This window comes from Ambystoma mexicanum, chromosome 8, assembly GCF_040938575.1.
Source record: "Ambystoma mexicanum isolate Mex_15411 chromosome 8, UKY_AmexF1_1, whole genome shotgun sequence".
Lineage (NCBI taxonomy): Eukaryota > Metazoa > Chordata > Amphibia > Caudata > Ambystomatidae > Ambystoma > Ambystoma mexicanum.
Genome location: NC_090929.1, coordinates 786,872,708 through 786,896,058, shown reverse-complemented (window position 1 = coordinate 786,896,058; position 23,351 = coordinate 786,872,708). Strand labels below are relative to the sequence as shown.

General features: G+C 50.1%; 1 protein-coding gene across 5 annotated transcripts in view; it reads right to left on the bottom strand.

Moving 5' to 3' along the window:
- Positions 1-23,351, bottom strand: part of ARL6 (ARF like GTPase 6) — a 2,156,307-nt gene that overhangs the window by 1,627,342 nt on the left and 505,614 nt on the right. The gene's annotated exons all lie outside the window — the stretch shown is intronic.

The window sequence follows — 23,351 nt, the reverse complement described above, 5'->3', positions numbered from 1 at the left end:
GTGTCCGTTCTAGGGGACGGGACCGTGTCCACCAGGCCCAGCTCCGAGTTGACCCTCTGGAAGCCCCGTGCCATGGTCTCATCGAGTGCCCTGGGGGCCTGGGGACCGACCCGTTTCCTGTCCCGTATTGGGTCCAGGACCATGTTGAAATCCCCCCCCACCACCACCGTCCCATGGACAAAGCCTTTAAGTTTATCCCTCACCTCTTCCCAAAACTGGATTTGGCCCTCATTTGGGCCGTAGACAACGGCTAGGGTGAGTGGGGCACCCTGTAGGGTTCCCCGCACCATCAGGTAGCGCCCCTCAGGGTCCTTCAGCACTGCCTCTTTCTCTAGCCCCACGTTCCTCGCTACCAGGATGGCCACCCCTCTCTTTTTGTTCTTATGGGATGCACTGAAGACCTCCCCGATACCTCCTCCCCGGATTTTGGGTTCCTTCCCCCGTGGCCAGTGGGTTTCCTGCAGGAAGAGGATGTCGAGGTTGGCCCTTCTGAACTCTCTACAGACCAGGGATCTCTTTGTGGGTGTGTTCAAGCCTCGTACATTGAGGGATCCCACTCCCAGGGCAGGTAGACTGTCAGCCATAGTCCCAGAATCCCTCCCTCTCGGTCATTACCCACGCATCTCTCTCCTTCGCATGCTCCCTTGGTTCTACTTTACGGATCTCTTCCCCTCCCCCCCCGGTGGGCCTGAAACTCCCCAAATGCCCACCGTGTCCCAACAGTGTCTGAACAACCCCTGCTCCCGAATATTCCCCCACCCCCCTCCCCGGCGTCCAGCCAATTAGTTCTGCCATTGCTGGCTTTTGGCCGAACCACCAGCCTGCCCACCTCGGCCAGGCATTTCACCCATAAAGCTCATCCCCTCGAGCCCCTAACGTTCCCTTCGGTCGTAACCCGACCGTGTGACCCCTGTACTTGCTGTTCGTGAAGACGGTGGTAGTGGTAGACTCCAAATCTGCGCATCTCCGTCTCGGATTCAGTGGGGCACCCCCGTTCTCAGTCCTCGGAGTCGTGCCGTTCTCCCTCTTTTGCTGGAGATGGAGTGTTCATTTTCCGAAATTTCCTTGCGCCGGTGCGCCTTCTCCTCTCCCCGGATGGACCGGGGCTGTTCGTTCTGAGGTTTTCTGGTCCCACTGGACCCCTCCGGGGGTGCGGTTCCGCTGTATATTCTTGAATTGCGTTCCGGATGTCTTCTTCCGTGATCAGGGTTGAGCGTCGGCCCATATATTCAAAGCTCAGGGAGAAGGGGTAGCCCCATCTATAGCGCACGCCCTGCTCCTTGAATAGTAGTGTGAGGGGTCGGCATGATCTGCGCTTGGCCAGCGTGTAGGAGGAAAGATCCTGATATATGGAGACCTGGGCGTTGTTGTAGGTAATTTCTCTGGTCTTTCGGGCCTCCTCCAGCACCTTTGTCTTCTCGGAGTAATAGTGGAATCGGACCAAGATCGACCGGGGGGCCCCCGCTCTGCCCCCTGCCCTATGCACTCTGTCAAATGTTGGCTCGGTTGTCATTGCCTCTGCGAATAGGAGGGTGATAATGTCTTTCACTATTCGAATGACGTCCCTCTCCGTCTCCCCCTCCGCTTCAGGCACGCCGAAAATTCTGAGGTTGTTCCGCCTCTCTCTGTTTTCAAAGTCATCCATCTGTCGAGCCCTTTCCTCGTCCCTCTTCTCCAGGGCTTCCAACCTCATGCATAGTTGTATGTCCTGGGCTGCTGTCGATGATTGGTTGGCCTCCACTTGTAATAGTCTATCTTCGACCTTGTCCACCCTCTGGTCCATTTTTTCGAATTTCTGGGCTATGTCTGAACGCATGTCCCTGATTTCCTGCAATATCGAGGCAAAGCCTCTTTCCATTGCTGCCGACGAGGGGGCCGCGTCTTCCTGTCGGGCCATGGTTTCCCTGGGGTCCGCGCTCATGTTGCCTCTGGGGGTCTCCTGGAAACGGTATCCCTGTAGGGCTTCCCGCCAATTCATCCGATAATCTCCTGCGACTTGTGGTGTCGAAGCCCCCCCGCTCCGGGTCAGTGTCCGACCTCCCTCAGCGGTTCAGCTGGGGGTTTGGCTCTTTCCTGGGGGTTAGCCTTTGCCTGGGGGGGGCGGGCACACGCCCCACCCGTTCCTGGGTGGGGGCCTCACACCCCTCTCGATGTCGTTCCCCGTGCTCCGGGGCTTCTTCCGGCCCGTGCGGCCTGGTCCAGTGGGCGCGGAGGGCACCTCTGCCTCGGCGCTGCGCCCGAGGGCTTCTGTGGCTAGTGTAGGGAGGTGGGGGAGGGCACACGCCCCGGTTTCTCCTTTCCACGAGGGGGCAGGGCGGAATCGGTGCGTCCCGGGGGTCTTCCCCGTGGTGTTCTAGGGGGGGGGGGGCGGGCCCCTCCGCGTTGCTACTGCTCACTTTTCTCGCCCCCCTCCTCCGGGGCCCAGCGGTCCGCTTCTTCTGGCCCGTGCGGCCTGGGCCCGTGGTCTTGTGGTGTGTGGGAGGGGGGGTGTGGGGGCGGGCACACGCCCCGCCAACGGCGGGCGGGGGCCTCTCACCCCGTCCGCCCCGAGGTCTTCCTTCCGCAGGGGGGGAGGGGGAGGGCGGAATCAATGCTCCCCGGGGGTCCTCCCCGCGGTGTTCTTGGTGCGCGGGTGTTTCCACTCGCGCCGGCGGGGGGGGGCAGGCCCAGACCCCTCCGCGTCGCTGCCGGTCACTCCTCTTGTCCCCCTCCTCCGGGAACCCGCGGACCGCGGCAGCCCGATGGGGGCGGGGGGAGGCCGAGCGCCGGTCCTCTCCGTTCGAGCGGGACCGGCCACGGGGGCCCCCGGCCGGTCGCTGTGCCTCCGTACCTCTGTTCCGTGTGGTGGGGCAGGGGGGGAGCCCGTCTCCCAGGCCGCCGCCGGGCTTCCGGACCTCCGGTTCCTCGTCGCGGCGAAGGGGCCTCAGCTGCGGCTCCCGCTCGGACGCGATCACGTGTCCGGGCCGCGTCCTCCTTCGCAGTGGCCTTTCTCGGGAACCCCGGGGTCTGCGGACTCCGTTCTTTTTCCCGCGGGGTGCCCCGGGGGTTCACCCGCTTCGTCCGCCGTGTCGGGCCCGCCGGGGGGGCCTCGGGGGGGCTCGAATCCCGCTGGACGCCTGGCTTCGGGGAGAGCAGCACGTTCAGGCAGCCATTGCCTGCGCGCCCCCTGGTGGCCTCTTGGCGGCCATCTTGATTTCTTCGACTGGAGACGGGGGAGAAGTTCGGCCGCTGAATTCTGGTAGAATGCCTCCTCGGTCGAAGGCTATGTTTGGCCAGGTTGTGCCATGTCGGTTCCGGTCGCCTTAGATGGCATTGGCGACACGGTAACCCGCTTAGAACCGCCGGGAATTGACGGCGGCGGCGGGCATCCCACGGGCGGCCTCAGAGGAGCGACCACATCGATGGCGCTCCAAGCCACGCCCCCGCAGTCAGCAATTCTTATACCAGTGTTCAAGAATGGTAATAGAACAGAACCTGGTAATTATCGATTAATATCTATGCTGGACTGCACTGGAAAGATGTTTGCGGCATTCATTCTTAAGGAACTTCAAAAATGGGTGGAGGCTGTGGGGATATTAGATCAATTCGAAAGCGGGTTTAGAACTGGATACTCCACTACTCATAATCTGTTCATTATGAATTCTTTGAGAAGTAAGGCGTTGGCACCTGATAATCCACCATTGTACGCCTTATATGTAGATTTCAGGGCTGCATTTGACTTGGTTAACCTTTTGTGGAGGAAACTGAGGAAGATGGCTTGCCCTGAATCTCTTTTATATTATCTTGAGCTTCTTCATACGAATACATCGGTGCAATTAAGACTCGATAACCAAGGCGCGGTGACCAAACCTATCCCACAGAGCAGAGGTGTCAAACAGGGCTGCGTTACTGCCCCCACTCTATATAATCTTTTTGTTTCCGATGCACCGGAAAATTTACGGGGGATTAACAACTGCCCGCCCAAGGTTGGCTCTAGCCATTGTACAAGATTGACCTATGCGGACGACCTTGTGATCCTAGATCACACTTTCGGTGGGATTCTAAGATCCGCTAAATAACTATGGCGTTATGCCGAAGATAACGTACTTGTCAAGAATCATAACAAGACAAACCTGCTATTATATACAGCAGGGAAGGTGGCGAGGCCGCGTCTGTTGGTGGGTATAATTGAAATCAAGTATACCCACTCATATAAATATCTCGGTGTCGAGTTTGATCATAGGGGAAATTATATTTCATGTATTCAGATCCAAAGAATTAAGGCTGCACAATTTACAGCACTAATCTACAAATGTACACGGGACAGGTGTGGCTTTTTGATCTGGGCAGCACGCCAACTGTATCTACAGTGCCTGGTGCCTATGGTTACGTATGGCTTAGATCCCCCTCATTAACATGAATTTGGGATGGCTGCAGCTGGCTGACGGTAAGTTTTGGAGGAAGATTCTTGGTCTCCCCCAATGCATCCCGATGGCAGCAATCAGATTATAGTTAGGAATCATCTCCCTGAAAGCCACGGTACTAAGAAAGCAAATGGAAATCTACATCAAACTTAACTGCTCCTTATTGCTATTAAAGAGGAAATCCAGGCCGGTAGACAACATGTGCTGGAAGTCCAAATTAATACATTACTCGAAGAAATCAGCTGGTCACCTGAGTGGGGACGGGAAAATGAGCGCCTGTTCCTTAGTATGCAGAAGCGTTTAGACCTTTGGGACTTGTTGAGTAACTTTATATATTTGGAAAGTCAAAAAAGATATAATCACATCTCACATGTTATCGTTTACTTTTAAGAAGGCACAGCTGTACTTGAATCTCTGCCCTTCAGACCAGTTGAGACGTTTCATTTTGTTGCTGCGTCTCAATCTTCCCACTCTGGCCACTAGAGGTCCGGAGATGGGGCTTGCTGCAACTGAGAGGTATTGTAGAATGTGTGCACTTCCATCAGAGTTGGAAACCGCTCGCCATGTACTAACAATTTGCCCTGTGATGAGAGTAAGCCATGTTAAAAATCTTGGGGACTTTGTTCACAATTCAGAGTATATCGAGCAGACAGAGTTCTGGCATCAGTGTATCAACACCTTAAACCCCAAACTACACATGGCACTTTTCCAGGTGTGGCGTGAGGGTCTTATTCGTATGACTAAGTGTATTAGGGTTGGACATGCAATAGAAGCCCCTCTTAATGTGCAATTATGAGAGTGAATGACATATATGTGGGTTTTTCTTTCTTTCATCATTCGGTATTAATCTATATAGTTGTATATACAATACTGGCCATTGAAAGCCCTTTTTGAATCTGTCAATGATGTTGTAAACTACATGATGATTTTAGTTGGGGATTCATTTTCCCCTTTCTCTTCTAAAAGTTTTTTTCCCCTCTATTGGAAGTCATAGTTTATCTGTTCTAAGTTTCTATGATAGTTGATTATTTGTACATACTTATTATTTAATTGTGTTTGTTTTATTATGATTATTTTTTTTATATATAGATATGTGTAAAGTTTTTTTTACGTGTGTATAAAACTGTATCACATTAATAAATTATTAATTATTATTAGTGATGTAACATATGTGGTTTCTTCACTTACAGGGTTCAGCAGAGCGAGATCGGAGCGGGCCTGAGTCGAAGTGGCCAGTGGCGATAGCGGGAGGCAGACAAGCCGAAGACTCGCAGACCAGGGCAGCCGGAATGCAGAAGATGAAGATTAGGGGGCCGGAACAGCTGTGGAGCTGAAGCCGGCTGGAGCTCCGGCCGTAATCAGCTGGAGCGCTGACGGAGATGCCACGGAGCCGAAGCCTGCTGCAGCGCGGACCTGATGAAAAGGAGGGGCCGGAACGAGCCGCAGCGGAGCAGATGTCAGGTAAGTAGAGAGTGACTGAAAGGGCCGGAGCAGATGAGAGGTAAGCAGAAATGCTGAAGGGGCTTCGTGGACTGAATGTTCCACAGGAGAGAAGCTGGATGTCCAAAATAAAGAGCTTGTAGAAGTAAAAGCTCCGGAACTGCGGTGAGCATTCAGCTGCCAGAGACAGTGAAACGCGAAGCATGAAATCCTGCCTGGGTGTGGCTTTAATAGCTAGCTGTGGTGTTGTTACCTCACTGCTCATGAGAGGGACAGTCCTCTTTCTATCGTCACTGTTTAGTGGGCTGCGCCCCACGTGGTGGGAAGGGGCGGGGTTACCGCGCAAGCGGCAGTTCGGGTTTGGAATTAATAAAGAGAAGAGGTGTTGCACCCCAGCTCCCGAGTCGGCCCCATCATTGAGTGAGTGTGAGTGCTCTGAGAGGTTCGCTGATGGACCCAAAGTCTCGTATATATCTGGTGCAATAGCTGGCAAGTCCCAAGAATGACCTGAGGTCTGAGGTCTTTGTGGGCGGTTCAGCTTCACGGAGTGCGCTAACCTTTTCGGGGTCAGGCGTCATGCCTTTCTCTGAGAATATGTGCCCAAAGAACCTGAGTGTCTTCTTGCGGAATTCACACTTCTCTTTGTTCAGTGTTAGCTGGGCTTCTTCTAGCGCCATGCAGACTCTCATTAGCGTGTCGTCATGCTGTTCCTGCGTCTGACCGAAAACTAGGATGTCATCGGTGTAGTTCAAGCAGTTGGGCACGTGTTTGATGACATTGTGAATTTATGCTTGAAAGATTTCTGCCGCTGAAGATACTCCAAAACTGAGTCGCTTGTAGCGGAATAAGCCTAGATGAGTGGCAAAAGTTGTTATGTATCTGGAGTTCTTGCTGAGTTCCAGCTGATGGTAGCCTTTGTTGAGGTCCAATTTGGAGAATATGGTCGCTCCATTTAGGAGGTGCACCATGTCCGTTATTCGAGGAGCTTGATGTCGTTCTCTTAAGATGGCTTCATTGGGTCTCCTCATATCTACACATATCCGGATGTCAGGGGAGTTCCTCTTAGGCACCGGCACTATGGGGGAGACCCATGGTGTGGGGCCTTCCGCTGGCTCAATGATGTCGGCTTCGAGTAATTTGGTCAGTTCATCTTCAACTTGCTGTTGAATGTTGATGGGGATGCCCCTGTAATGTTGAGCCACTGGCGTGACACGGTCGTCAATGTGAAGTTCAATTTGTTTGCCCTTTAATTTCCCGAGGCCTTTGAACAGTGTTGGGAAGACTTGTTCGATGCTTGCCGTTGGATCTACGTATTTGTGCACCATGAGGCGGTATAATATGTGAATGAGTCCCATCTCTATGGCTGAGCGAAGACTTAGGATGCACCCGCTCTCGATAGCGGCCTCTAGCACGTGCATGGGGATGTTCTTCTCACGTTCTTTGTATCGGAAGGATGCCAAGAAAAACCCTTTGCATGCTAGTGGTGTTTTTGAGCCGTATGGGTAGATGAGGGCTCGTGCTGGCTGTAGGTGAGGAGCGTTTGGTATGTTTTCATATACTTCCTCACTGATCACGTTCACAGTTGCCCCTGTATCTATTAGGAATTCGGCAGCCGTTTGATTCACTTGCATTCTTAGTATTGGGCTGTGTTCCTTTGCCGTGTTGTTTCCGAGTGCGTATAAATATCCTCTTTTCTTCAGTGTTTCTTGTTGTTTCTCCGGTCTGCGGGATCTCTCTTCCGATGATGCGCTTGACACGCTGTCTGACGGTGACTGTTCTATGAGGCACCTTACATATCTCCTGGGTCTTCTTCTTGTTCTTGAAGGGGTGGTTTTGTTCTCCCTCCAGTCTCTCCTTTCTGACTTTCTTTCCGATTGTTCATCGTGGTGTCGGTGTCGCCCTTGTTCGTGGAGTTGGTGCGCTGTCCTGTGGTGATGGGTGGGCTGGTTCTGCTCCAGCTCTATTGTGGGTTTTCCACTTCTTCCGGCTCCTCTCATTTTACTGCGAAAATCAGACACACCGACTTGTAGTGGTTGTCGCCGCCACATGCGGAGCAAGTCTGGCCCATGGCAGGGCACGTTCCTTCATGGGGGTATTCATGTCCACATCGGTAGCAGAAAGGGTCAGTGGTGACTCTCGCTGTCCCCTCCAATTTGTTGAGGCTTTCTTGCTTACCGTGCGTGATCTTTATGTCCTCCAGACCTTCCACTTGCGCTGCCAGGGCAGCGTCTGATCTTGCTAGGCGCAGAATTTCTTCTAGACTCCTTGGCTGTTGTAGTAGTCGTTTTCGGAAGTCCGTGCTTTCGCACCCCACTATGATTTGCGACCTGAGGGCCTCCTCATTTGAGTAGTTGTTGAAATCACAGTGTTTCATTTTTGCCCTTAGCCTCATGACAAAAGCGTCTATGGTTTCTCCCCTGCTTGGTAGTATGGAATACGTGTCGTTCATAGTCCACGTTTGTGTGGGGTGTGAAGTATTCCATGAGCGTTGTCTTCAACTTGGTGTAAGTGTCTATGGTGCCCTCCGGTATTTTGTTGAGGATGTCTCGCACGTTGGGACCTACAGCATGGTTTAGCAGGTTTAGCTTTTGTTCATCCTCTAGTGGTCCGGCCGCTTTTAGACATACTTCAAAATCCCTCAGCCATCTTTTCCACCTTGACCCCAGGGTGCCTGTCTCTGTGAGGTCAAAATTTGCTGGTAATTGGGTTAGAAGGCTGTCCGTCATTTTTTTGAGCTCTTGTCTGGCTGGTGTTATGGGGACTGTGAGTGATTCCCTTCGGGCTGGGGTCACTGAGACTGCAGGTGACTCCTCTTCCGAGCCACTCATGGGTTCAGCCCCACTTGCTTTTCTCAGTTTTTCGTGCCGAAATGTCTTTGGTGTGCGGTGGCGTCTGTACTCCACAAGGGGGCGCTGCGTTGCGAGTTCGCGCTCCACTTGTTACTGCAAAGGAGATTTCTGCGCTAAGTCAGATGGCCTTATTTTTGCTCGTGTTGGGGCACTTGAGCTTACCCTTATTGGTGTGTGGACGAGGGGTGGGAGGACCGTGTCTCGGGATTCCTCCGGTCGTCCTTTGCTAGCCGTTGCCGTCGACGGGAGGCCAGTGCTCCTCAACCGCCTGGAGAAGTGCATGCAGGGAGCCGACTGCTCCACCTGCGGGTGTTTCAGGAGTATTTTGCCGATCTGCGGCGGGAAAAGCTTTTTTTTTTTTTTCTTTTCCTCTCTGCCCGGGGTACTGTCACGCGGGGAGCCGCTTCGACTGCTCCACCCGCGGAATGCGCGCTTCGTCGCCACGCTGGTACTCGCGTGGAGCCTTCCAACCTGCCGTCCTCGGGGTTCTCAACCCGCGGCTTCGGCGACGCTCGTCCGCACCGCGAGCGTTTGGGAACTGAGGTGGCGGGCACGGCGGGGCACGTGTCCGCCTCGTCGCCAATGTGGTGTCCCACAGGTGGACCTCCTCACGCGGCCAGTCAGCACTCACACTCACTCAATGATGGGGCCGACTCGGGAGCTGGGGTGCAACACTGAGTTTGCCTAGTCGCCCAAGTGCCAGGAAGCATTCCAAATTATTAAAGACCGCATCTCGGACACCCGAAACATGGCATATTTTGACCCCAAAAAGACCACAGAACTCGTCGTGGATGCCAGTCCCGTGGGGTTAGGTGCCATTCTTACGCAGTTGGACGACAAAGAGAGAGGGGAGAAGCACATAGTATCCTACGCCAGTAGAAGCCTCTCCAAAACTGAACAAGCCTACTCTCAGGCAGAGAAGGAAGGACTGGCGGTCGTCTGGGCCTGCGAACATTTCCATCTCTTCCTATACGGAAAACCATTCATAGTAGTGACAGATCACCAGGCACTCACCTTCATCTATGGAAACCCACAAGCAAAAATGCCACCAAGAATAGCCAGGTGGGCCCTTAGACTGCAAGACTATCAATTCATGATCATACACCGGCCAGGGAAGGAACAAAACCCAGCGGACTTCCTTTCCCGCCACCCAAGAGAGAAGAGCGGACCGGAACAATCTATTGCCAACCAGTACATAAGATACGTCGTACACGGCAGCACACCACAAGGACTGGACATGGATCAAATAACAAGGGAATCTAACACAGGCCAAGGAATGCAGACCATCCTAAGATGCCTAGAAACAGGACGATGGAAGCAAGCGAAACAAATCCGCGAAACAATGAATGATGACACCAAACGAGACATCACATGCCTATTAGCCGTAAAGGAAGAACTCGCAAAGACAGAGAAAGGACTACTACTAAAGGGAACAAAAATAGTGATTCCGAGAAGCTTGCGACAGAAGGTGCTAGAACTAGCACACGAAGGACACATGGGAATTGTGTCCACAAAGCGGATGCTAAGACAACGACTCTGGTTTCCCCAACTAGACACAGCCGTGGAAGAACTACTCCAGAACTGCCCCACCTGTGCCATCATGAAACCACACACGACACCTGAACCGTTAAACATGACTGCGCTACCTGAAGGAGCATGGGAAGAAGTAGCAATCGATCATTTTGGACCTATGGAAGGGGGTGAATACATCTTGGTAGCTGTGGATGAATACTCAAGGTATCCTGACCAGCAGATAGTTCCATCCACTTCCGCACATCACACCATCCCAGCACTGGATCGGATGTTCGCAATTTACGGTATACCCAAAGTAGTTAAGTCCGACAACGGACCGTCCTTCACGGGACAAGATTTCCAGAGATTTGCAGAATACATGGGTTTTCGTCATCGGAAGGTAACACCTTTGTGGCCTCAGGCAAACGGTACAGTAGAAAGGTTCATGAGCAACATCAAGCGTACGACACAAATTGCACGCCTCACTGGAGAACCCATCGAGAAATTGCTGTACCAACTCATGTGAGACTACAGGAACGCTCCACATAGCACCAAGGGGAAGTCCCCATCAGAAGTGATGTTCGGACGCATGATCAGAACGCGGCTACCTCATGCAGCTGCCGATGAAGAGCAATACGAAGATGACGCTGAGATGAGGAAGAGAGACACCCTCATGAAAAAGAACATGAAACAGGCTGCTGACACCTCTCGCAGGGCCAAGGAAAGCGACCTGGCACCCGGGGACCTGGTAGTGGTCCGACAACCTCAACAGCGCAAAAACATAGCTCCTTTCAGTGAAGAGCCCCTCATCATTGTCAAGAAAAAGGGATCACTCATCACCGCGGAGGGGGACCGTCGGTCCATAACGAGAAACTCTTCGCACTTCCGGAGGATGCCTAGCATCCAGCACACAAATGACACCAGCATGAATGACACTCTCTCCCAGCGAGACGCTCCCTATGAGGGAGACCGGGAGGACTCTGAGAACGACCTGGGCCCTGACCCATGGGCCGGGCCCTCTGCAAGAGTGGACTTTCGACCGCAGAGAACAAGAAGGAAACCTCATCGCCTCATCGAAGAAATAGATTGATGGCATAACTAATTGTTTAGTGACGGGAGGGTGTGGTGTCGTTACCTCACTGCTCATGAGAGGGACAGTCCTCTTTCTATCGTCACTGTTTAGTGGGCTGCGCCCCATGTGGTGGGAAGGGGCCGGGTTACCGCGCAAGCGGCAGTTCGGGTTTGGAATTAATAAAGAGAAGAGGTGTTGCACCCCAGCTCCCGAGTCGGCCCCATCATTGAGTGAAAGTGAGTGCTGACTGGCCACGTGAGGAGGTCCACCTGTGGGACACCACACTAGCCACACCCAGAGCTTTCCGAACAACAAGTCCATTGCTTCTGGTGACCTGATAAGCTGTTTCCCCCTCCATGTTGAGTCACACCTCAGTGTGCTGGACATAGTTGGTTCCAGGAGCGCCAAGCCCTGGTCCAACTGAGTTTCCCCTTGTGTTCTGTGAGGTGGGGTTGTGGAGCCCAATTAGGGAGTCTCAAAGTGCATGTGTATGAATAGGCCATTGACTTGGTGGGAACTGAGATACATAGGGTTGAGGTCGTGACACATGTCACAAACTCCCAGACCCAATGGCTTCCCGATAGAGATGTGGAGGCGAATAGGGGCAAACGAGATTGTCCCACATCTATTACGCATGTACCTACACTCACGTGAACAGGGCTGCCTGCCACCGGACCTTAGAAAAGGCTCCATAATAGTGATACCAAAAGCACATAAACCACCAGACCATTGCAGTTCATGCTGGCCTATTTCCATGATAAACAGCAAAACCAAGTTACTTGCGAAGGTACTGTCTAATAGATTGCAACAGGTCATACCGTCGCTGATCCACCCATGCCGCAGAGCTCTACCAGTATGAACAAACGTAGACTGCATACAGCACTGGAAAAAACCACTACCCTACAAGGTCCCCTGGCCCTGCTCACAATAGATTTTGAAAAAGCCTTTGACTCAGTGTATTGGGAAGCACTCAGGGAAATAATGCATCACATGGGTTTCGGTCCGCAGTTTATGGGCTGGGTAAAACTCCTTTATTACTCCCTACTGGCTGCAACAAGAGTCAATGGATGGCTATCACACCCCTTTGCGTTGGGGAAAGGGATGAGGCAAGGTTGCCCCCTGTCGGCAATGATCTTTGCACTGGCAATCGAACCCCTGTCCATACTCTTGAGAACATCAGATATGTGGAGGGGCTTTCAAAGGTCAGACGACTGGGAGGATAAGGTCTCCCTATATGCAGATGACCTGCTAATACACTTGAAAGACCCGATTAACTCCTGCCCCATTGTTACACACATACTAGAGAGATACAACACCTTTAGTGGTTTACGTGTTAACTGGGCCAAATCTATACTATACCCGATTGGAGGAGAGGAAAGCACAGTACCACCTGAGTGCCCCTGTCGTGTAGAGAAAAGGCAATTCAGATACCTAGGTATACAAATGACTAAAGATCTCAATGAATATGTACCCAAAAAGCTGCACCCAGTGGTAGTGCGTTTCTCAGAGGACACCCGCCACTGGACAGCCCTACCACTAGCCCTGCTAGGCAGAGTAGCACTATATAAAATGATGGCCCTCCCGCACTTCTTATACATACTGCAGAACGCCCCGCTACACATACCACAGAGTGAGCTTAAAAAAATAGACCGCATTCTCAGGAAACTACTCTGTTGCGGTGGACACCCGCGTATTGCACTTGCTACCCTTCAGAGATCTGTATGGGAGGGTGGGATCGCACTCCCCCGCCTGCAAACCTACTATTGGGCCAGCCAGATGGCAGTCGTAAATGACATGTTGCACGGGGACACATCATTACTGCATATAAGGAGGGTGAACACTATCCTACCCTGGAATCACGCCGTGGAACATCTCTACCGAGAGATCGGCCACACAACCCAACTGACCATGCTAACACACATGGCGCAAATATGGGCCGAATCACACAAATACAAAGGATGGGATAAAAACGGACCCCCATACAACCGCTGTGGAACAATAGGAACCTCCCGGAGGTACATAGACTCCCTAGGTGGGCCGTTTGGATGAAACAAGGGATTTCAAAAATCTGTGATGTTGTGGAAGAGGATAGAATGGCCCCATTTGAAACTCTAGTAACCCACTTCTGCCTCCCACTCTCTGAACAGTATCATTACACACAGTTGAGACATGCATTGCAAACCCACCTCCCAGCACTATCCGACATGCCTGAATCCGCCCCAATAGAATGTAACATAGTAACGGAAAAAATAAAATGTAAAATAACATCAGTTATGTACAATGCTATAGCATCTTTTGCCACGTCCGAACTATCGAGTCTGAAATCCAAATGGGAAAGAGATGTGGGCACTATCCAGGCGGAAGACTGGATTACAGCCTTGATCCCCCCCGGGAGATAGCTATCTCGTCCAAACTCAGACTTATCCAACTGAAAATACTACATTGTATATATTACACAAGAGTTTCACTCTACCGATGGGGGAAAACCACGGATCCCAACTGCCTGCGCTGTAAGTGCGAGGAAGGTACATCCTTCCACATTTTATGGGATTGTGCTCACATTCAGCAATACTGGCAGGCATGCTGCAACGAATTGTCACGAGTCATGGGCAGAACGGTCCCCAGAGAGCCGAAACTGTTACTGCTAGGGGTGGAGGAGGAAGGTGAACTGTCACGATATGAGAAACTATTTCGGTCCACCACTACCGCTCTGATCAAAAGAAATATAGCACAGCTATGGGGATCTGACGTAACACCAAGATTTGAACAATGGACCACAGATGTGGATATATGCATTGCAATGGAGCACAGAGTGTACACTCCTAGAGGCCGCCCGGGGAAAGCAAGTAAAATGTGGCAGAGATGGGAGGATGCTCATTAACCTGTCAATAAATCCGGCAAGAACACCCAGTGTCCGGGTCGGTGCTGCAACCCTGTAATGTATGCTGTAATAACGCTCATTAAGGCTGTTTGTACTTCGAGACCCACTACAATGTTTGATTTAATAGCTGGCTTCGATGGACCTCCATGGAAGCTTTTAGGATGATGCATTGTTTACTTGTTTAAAAACAATAAAATGTGTATTAAAAAATAAAAATCACTAAACAGTCTCGAACACTATAGTTCTCTCTCACCTGCTTCTCGGCTGGTTCCGTGTTGGTATACCCCTATGCAGGCTCCACCGCCTTCCTCCTGTGATCGCCTAACACCCTGCGTGAGCCCAACATCTGCACCCTTTCCTTGTGGGCTTCACTCTGCGAGATGGGCCGGGAGAATTTGACAGGGGGCGTGGTCACCAGTGGAAATCACAGCGTGGTCACCAGTGGAAATCACAGGAGCAAAAGGAGACGTGGCCTCCGCTGCTGTCGAAGTCTGTTGTATGAGCCCCCTGGCTCAGTAAAAGTGCGGGAACAAAGTGGGCCCAACACCCGCACCCTTTCCACGCTATACCTGTATTAAATAAAGGGGTTGGAATAATGCCTCGCTGACCCTAATTTAGGATGCATTTCCCTACCTCAACCAAAAACGAAGGGTCTGTCAGATGTCAAGGTGTCCAAAGCAAAATGTCCTGTGTCTGTAATCCGATCCCAGCCCTCTCATTCTAAAAGTACCTACAAGGTGTTAAGGGAAACCAAGTTCTTTGTAGCCCAAGAGGATAACCCTCTCCTAATGGTATTGTAATTCACTCCCAGGAAAATGACACCCTTCCCCAGGTCCTTTCCATATGTAATACATTTAAAAATCCTAAGGGCATGAATCTTCCTTTGGGATTCTCATCTTTGAAAGTCACACAACTTGGGTGCGGGCCCCAGCCTCTCAAAAGCATAGTATACTATCCTGCCAGGACTTTTATGCAACATAACTCTAGGAGTGCGGATCCCAGATCTGCTGTTTACCTGGTATACTCGCGTGCCAGGACTTTTGCCACATAGTTTTTTTTTTATAAATATTTTTTAATTTTTTTTAACAACATCAAAACATAACCATCACACCCGACATTTCTGTTACAAGTTTTTAAACGTACAACTGTATGTTCTTTGTCAATGTCTTCCCCCATGCCCCCTTTTTAACTCGAGCTTCTGCCTCTTTTCCATCTTTCCTACTTTGGGGTTATTCCCCTTCGCCGCTCTCGGACGTGTCACAGCCACTGGAGTTGACCTGGGAGGTTCCTGACATTGTGGCTACTATTTGTCTCCACGCCTTCAGGGGTCCTACTTCATCATCCTCCCCCCTGGTGTCCGCCTCATACCATGCTATGCTATTGTTTTGGCGTCTGTCCACTTCAAGAGGTCATTCCACCATACCTCTAATTTCGGTCTGCTAGCTGCTTTCCAGCTCATTGCTATTCTTCTTTTGGCCAGGATGTAGGCGGATCCTTAAGTTTACATACATGTTTCAATTTGCGTGGTCTGGTGAATCCCCCCAGCAGGTAGGCCCATACAGATTCCACGTCTAAGTTGATCCCCTTTTCAGATAGCCGTGTCTTAATTTCATCCCAAAATGTTCCCACCTCCGGGCACGCCCATAACATATGGATCAGCCCAGCATCAACCTCCCCACACTTGGGACATTTTTGTACTTCCGCACTTCCAAACCAAGATATTTTTCAGGGGGTCATATACGCCCTATGGGTAACATATAGCTGGATCTGCTGCAGCCTTGCATTCTTGGACACCTTCTTGTGGTATCTCTGAGCTATTTCCCACTGCCCATCTTGCATGGGTTCTCCTGCCTCCTCCTCCCATTTCTGTCTCAACTGGAATAGCTACCTACCCACTCTGGTCATTACTAGTTCGTAGATCCGAGATGTCTCATGCCCTCCCTCTGAAATATCATGTATAGTTTCTATGACGGTATCCGGTTATTCTGCTAATATTCTGTCAGACCACGTTTCCTTCACCTGTCTAATTATTCTGGTATAAGTGATGTATTGCCCTGTGTGTATCCCCGTTTCATCCACTAATGTTTGAAATTCCAGCGCCCCCCCTACTTGCCATAAGTCGCCCAGGGTTTCTAGGCCCACCGGCTCCCAATATTTACGGATTACTTTCCTCAATTGCTCTTCAACCCCATGGGTGGCACCTGCGGGGAGCATGGGGTAGGATTACGTATGGCTCGACACATCTTATACCACGTCTTCCACCCCATTTCCAGCAATCTCAGTCGCCCTTTGATCCCTGGTTTGGGTAGCCATATCAGTTCTTTTAGGAAGTAGGGGTCACATTCGCCCCAAAACAGTCTGGATTCTGTTGGCTCATCCTCCGACAGCCATCTCGCAACAAATTGTAGCTGCGCTGCTATGTGATACATTTCAAAGTTCGGCAATTTTATACCGCCCCTATCGTACGTGTTTTGTAATTTCCATGAAGCCATCCTATTCCTGGAGTTGTGCCATAGGAAACCTCTACACAAGCTCTGGAGTTTAGTAAAGAATCGCCTGGGCAGCATTTGTGGGATATTCACAAAGTAGTGGAGTAGCCTAGGCAGAACCACCATCTTAAGCACAGCCGCTCTCCCCACCATGGCCAGGGGGAGCTTGGGCCAAAACCCCATGTTGTTAATGCCCTCCACTGCTCTTTCCGTATTATATTTATATTCGTCCTCAATTGCATGGTATATGTTAATTCCCAGGTATCTAAACGTACTTGTCTGCCAGGCTATCTGCAATACTGGTAGGTTCATCCGTGGAACCCCTCTATACCTCCCCAGGGGGAACATACATGATTATTTAGGGTTTACCGTAATGCCCGAGAGCATCACATATCACTCCATCCCCTCCAGGATGTATTGTACATTTTCTTCCGGGTATCACAGGTATAATAACATGTCATCCGCGTACAGTGATATCAAGTACGGCCCCCCCTTCGTGTAGATCCCCATTTCCTCATACTGCTGTCTCAGGCAAACCGCGAGTGGCTCCAATGCTAGGATGTACAGCATCGGGGACCATGGACACCCCTGTCTCATGTCTCTACTAAATTGCCATTTGTCCGATATATTCGCTCCTGTCTTGACACTGGCCGTTGGGGCGCTGTACAGCATTTTCACCCAACGCAGGTACCCCGATCCCAACCCGTATCCTTTCAGGGCCACCATCATCCAGGGCCATTTTACTGAATCAAAGGCTTTCACTGCGTCTAGCGAAACTACTGCCATTTCACTCGGGTCTCCCTCTACTTTTTCTATAATATGATGAAGCCTCCTATGGTTATCAGATATGCTTCTCCCTTGGACATTTCCGGTTTGATCTGGGTGTACCAGTTTCTTAATCACCCGCTTTAGTCTATTCGCCAGCACCGACGTGAGAATTTTGCTGTCTTGTTTCAGCATGGACAGTGGTCTATACGAGCCACACTCTGTGCTTGGCTTTTCGGGCTTGATTAGTGGTATAAGGACAGCTTCCCTGAGGGATTCCGGTAGTTGCCCTTTGTCGAAGGCCTCATTTAGCATTGCTAATAGGTGGGGGAGGACTTCTTGTGTATATGTTTTATAAAATTCACTAGGAAGCCAGTCTGCCCCGGGGTCTTTGCTCGTGGGCAGTTGTATTACTACTGCTTCTAGTTCCTCTATTGTAATGGGGGCATCCAGGTTCTCCCTGTCCTCACTCACTTGGGGGAGTCCAATGTCTTCTAGCGTTTCTCAGGTCTCCCGCTCTGCCTCCGCCCCTGTATCTTCGTATAAGTGTTGGTAAAATCTTAGGAATCTCTCTTTCACGCCTTCCTGAGTATTCCAGACCTGGCCCTCCTCACCCGTAATCTCTCTAATTGCTGTCTTGGGTGTCTCGTTCTTGTATAGCCAGACGAGCAGCCTCCATGGTTTGTCTCCCCCCACGTGTTGTCTCTCGATATATTTTTTATAATTTAGGTTACCCAGTCTCTCCCAGAGCCCAGCGCATGCCTGTTGTAATTGGCATGTCCTTTCGGCATCCTCCTGTGAGGTGCCCCCCTTTTTCATGTATGCTTCTAATCTCTTTTCCGTTTCCTGTAATTGTCACTCTATCCCTCCTTGGAGCCCTTTGGATTTGGATATGGCCGCTCCCCTCACCACTACTTTAAAGGCCTCTCTCAGGGTACCCTCCAACTCCACACTTCCTGTGTATTCTCAAAATACCCAATGATCTCCTCCCTTAAGTCCTCCTGGAAGGCAGTGTCCTTCAGGGCCTCGGCTCTGAGTCTCCATGTTTGGATTCTGGCCCTCGGGGGCTGATGTCGCCACGTCAGAGCCAGGGGGGAGTGATCCGATAATATTCTCGCCTTATATTCTGAGCTCGTTATTTCCCCAACCAGGGGGAGGCGAAAATGTAATGCAGCCACGTGTATAGGTTGTGTGGGGCGGCGTAGTGTGAGTATTGCCTATCGTTCGGGTGGTGCTGCCTCCATATGTCCTCCAGTCCGAAGCCTCCCAACAGGGCTTGAAGCGTTTTAGCTGCTGGGGTGGGCTTATCTAGTTTTATATCTGACCTATCCATTTTGGGGTTCAGCGTGCAATTAAAGTCCACCCCCACATAACCGCCGCTCCTATATGGGGGCTGATCTTGCTGTATAGCGTCTTGAAGTAGGCAGCTGTATCTTGGTTAGGTGCATAAGTGTTTATGATGCACAGTTCCCTGTTCTCTATCAGACTCCGAATCACTACCATCCTCCCGTCTAACTTCACAGTGTTCTGTAGCATCTGGAATGGCACATGCAGCGCCACCCAGATGATTACTCCCCTGGCATATGCTGCTCCCACAGTAGTCTCTCACCACTTTCTCTTTACCACCTCTAGCTTTTCTTTGGTGAGGTGGGTTTCCTGCAATAGGGCTATGTCCACCTTTTGTCTTTTCATGTACATTGTTAGGCAGAATCCTGTGCAGTGCCCTTAGGGACCACTACACACAATTAAGACTACAGGTGGCAATACAAGTTTTACCTTTGCTACAAGCCTGTACTACTATGTCAGAGTGGTAGCAGTGGCGGAGCAGCCAGGCTTATCTCAAGAGTATATGAGCAGTAGCAGAGATTACATAAAGGGACCACAATTACTGTGACTCAAGCAAACACTGACTCAAGGTTTCAGGTAGAAAAATATAAGTACATTTATTTTTAAACCATTCGTTATAAACACAACACTTCTATTAAACTTAAACACAAACCACAGGTCAAATATAATACAACTAACCAATTCACTTTGTACAGTATGTCTCAATGTAAGTACCCTGTGTTTGAATGAACCAGTGTTACGAACAAAACACGTTACCGTGAATACGATTGCGATCACTTTTTCACAGTTCGGTCTACTAAATAAACACGTATCCGTGACATGAAATGCTACCAGGGCAAAAACACACTTAGCACCTGAGATACACAGAGGGAGGTGGAGGCAAAAATCACAGGCATATTTTGGTTAGGCAGACAGAATCAAGAAACACTCAGAGACAGGAATTCAATAGTCAAAGGGCCGGAGCCAGGGTCAAGTGACACCAGGGGCCTGTTGCCGAAGATCACACAGTCAGATAGTTCACAATTCAACGTAGCCAAGAGTACTTCGATACTGTCAATGTTCAGAAGCAAAAGTTCTAAGAAGGAGGGAAGACAAGGGCAAGCCTTGGAGATAAAGAAAAGGGGTTCATCCAGTTCCCTCAAGCAGAACAAAGTACCTTATTCCAATGGTCCAGCTGGTGCCCTGGCAGTTGTTCCTGTTGGTTTCCCGCAGACCCACGATTCCTGGAGCTTCATTGTGAAGGAGGACATCTGAAGGGGGTCTGCACCACAGGGATGAAGCCGGCAGCAGCGACAACGAATAAAAGGTGCGCTCCTTAAAAACAGGAGAGGCTCTTCAAATGGCTATCCGGACCACTACAGCAGTGTGCAGCGATTTCGACAAAGAAAGAGGATCCTCTGGCTGTGGAAGATGAGCTGGCTATCCCCACCAGGCTCAAGGGAAGACGACTCCAGACTGGATCTTCTCTTAGTCGTTGAAGGGTAGATGGCTCAGGACTGCAGCAGGGCTTCACCGGGACGGGGTAGTTGCAGCAGCTGTCGTTCTCTCTGCTTCTCTTCGGTTCCTTGTAGTTCCAGTGGCGACTCTCTGACTTCTAGCCCAAGAGACCTGCCTTTTATGCGCAAAACCCCCATTCACGCAGCCTGGCTGTCAATCACCCAGCAAGGGGGTTGTCCAGCCCGGACAACCACCTCAGCCAATCATGGCAAAGTGTGACTTGGGTTTCCTAGGATACCCTATGCAGGGGGTGACTACACCCCTCCCTCACATTCAGCCCACCTAGACACCCAGGAAGAAGCCTGCCAAAAGACGGTGAACAAAGAAGGTGAACCTAGTTTGCAGCAAAGTAAAACACAAGAAGGACTTTAACAAAAAGAAATGCCGAATAAACCCAACCGTAGCCAAATGAAAGACGATTTGATCAAGCGGGTTCATGTTCGAGGCTAATATAATAGCCAAGAACAATTCTACGTTTATCTAATATAATCGCGGTAGAAAAGTTAGGGTAGATACCACTGCCACCAGCCAAGTCTAAATGTTAAAAGAGCGAAACAATGCTCTAGGAGGTACAGATAAAAAGGGATACGAATGAACCCTTTCCAGTACTCCATGGAAAATGGGGTGTACTGGATCTGTGGTAGATTGACTAAGTAAAGTTAATGGCAACTTTACCCTTTTCTGGAGGACTGTAGTCAGCCTCAGAAATGGAGTCGGGGGAAGTCTCAAAGACAACCCTGTGCCACGGCACTGAAGGTGCTGTGTGACACACAAAAAGAAGGGGGCTACTGAAGTGGTGTACTTCAGAGTCCACAATCATAAAAACAGAGAAATACACACAGCAAAACCTAGGTAAGAGTGGGGGAAAAGCTCACACTCTTACCAAGTGGAAAAAAACTCCAGAAGTCCAGCAAAGCTGCTGGGGGACTCACTAGGTGAGGGAAATTAGCCATAAATGAGAATTCTCCCTAACATACATCATTTCCTTATTCCTCTTCAGGTAGCTGTTGAGGCCTCCGACGTTCCAGGTAATTATTCTAAGGTCTCCCATCAGTGTCTAAATCCCATCTCTCCTCCCTCCCTTCCTTCCAGCCCATTCCTCCAGTTGTACCTGGAGTGAATCATGCTCGGGGCCCATGAGTGCAAGCTTGTTTACAAACAACTACCCTTACTACTAAAACTCTACCCACTACAAACCCCCCAACATTCCCCCCTCCCACCTCCCTCCCATTCCCCAACTGTAGCCCAGCTCCATCCCTGGATCTCAGGCCTGCCTGCATCTGGTCCTGCCCTTTATATCAGTATTAGGAACCCAGCAGGAGGTTGCCACACTACTGGCAACCTAACTAGTTTAACTAGTGGGGTATGGGGTGGCTCCGCTGTGCTCCTGCAAATAACTTCAATATTCCTACATACTTGGGGGTGAAAATTTCTCTGAGCCAAATAGAAATTACTATGCAAGAGCACCTCATTACCAAGACAAAGACACTCGCAGCACAAGACTTATCTTTGGATAGAAAATTTGGCAAATTCACAATTCTTCCAATAATAAGCTTCTTCAAAGCTAAAGTCACACCAGCAATAACTTATGGTGCAGAGGCAATGCCACATCTTTCATTGACACTATGGGCAAAATTAGAGGGCCTGTTTTGGCATAAGGTACTAAGACTTCCCAACTCTACTCCCATAGCAGTAATTAGACGTGAGCTAAGCCTCCAATCAATGAAGTCGGTGGTCGAAAGAAACAGCCTGTTATTCCTGGTGAAAATTCTAAGGAGCCCACGTCCCAAAATTCTTGATATCATTTTCAATGAAATGACGAGCAAGAAAAATTGAATGACGACAACATGGTATAACATCTTATTAAAACAGGCAGAAAAAATCAGCTGTTCAGAACGGGACATCGAACGCACTCCTGGGAAATTAAAGGAAAAGTTAAAAATACAAGACTGGGTCGAGACATTGGAAAAGGCAGAAGAGTCCACATCCCTGAACCATCATACAATTAACACACAAAGGATTGATGAGGTCAGGAATTACTTAAAGAAATTTCCAGACGAAAGTCTACGAATGATCTTTTTAAGAGCGCGTCTGAATGTCTTGAAGACGAAGGAAATTCTACATCTCAGGAAGCAATCAATGGATAATAAATGTTGCTACTGTACAAGTTCAGACATCGAAACAGTGCGACACCTGCTTTATTGCCCAGGAACAGACAAACCAAGAACAACTTATCTACTACCACATAGACTTAAATATTTGACGTCAAATGAAGAAGACTGGTGGAACAAGATCATGAGTGGAGATTCCACCACTCTGACTTTGGCAACAGCCAGGTTCCTAGAGAGTTTGGATTCGGAAGGAAAGCTAAATGTGCCAACTCAACAGAAAGATACCAACTTGGCAGAATAAACCACCAATTCTCACACGAAGATTAAGGATGGCATAAACGTTTTTAAGCAAGGAAACATTTTGTAAAAATTGTAAATTTAATTAAATACAAAAAAATATATATATATTCCTACAAGCCGCGCGTACATCCTATCTTATCCCAAGTCTATGCAAAGCTATATTCACGTCCCATTGTTTATGCGTATACAGCACCTCTGTGATTTGGGCTGGTGCTTTACTTCTCAACTCAGCCCTCACGTTGTTCCTCCTCCGTCTGCGGACCATTCTGCACATCCAGCCAGTTCATAGCTTCCTCAGGGGTCTCAATGAACAGGGCCTTGTTGATACGAAAAATGTTCAATTTCGCGGAGTACATCAGTATGTATCTGGGGCCTGTCTCACGCAGCCTCCTCTTGACTACTCCAAAGTTTATTCTGCGTTTTTGTACCTGGAGTGTGTAGTCTGGGTATGCTGTTATTTCCGCAGATGCTCTTCTTATAGTGCCCCCTTTACGGAAGTACTCCAGGATTCATGCCCTGTCCCGGTAATTCAATATCTTGCCGATGATCGGCCTCGGCGGTGCAACCGGGGCAGGTCTTCTTGAAAGTGTGCGGTGAGCTCTTTCCACCGCGAATCCCTGGGAAAGCACTCCTCCTACGATTTCTTGCAATAGCATGGTTTCTATGTAGTTTGTAGGGTTTGGGC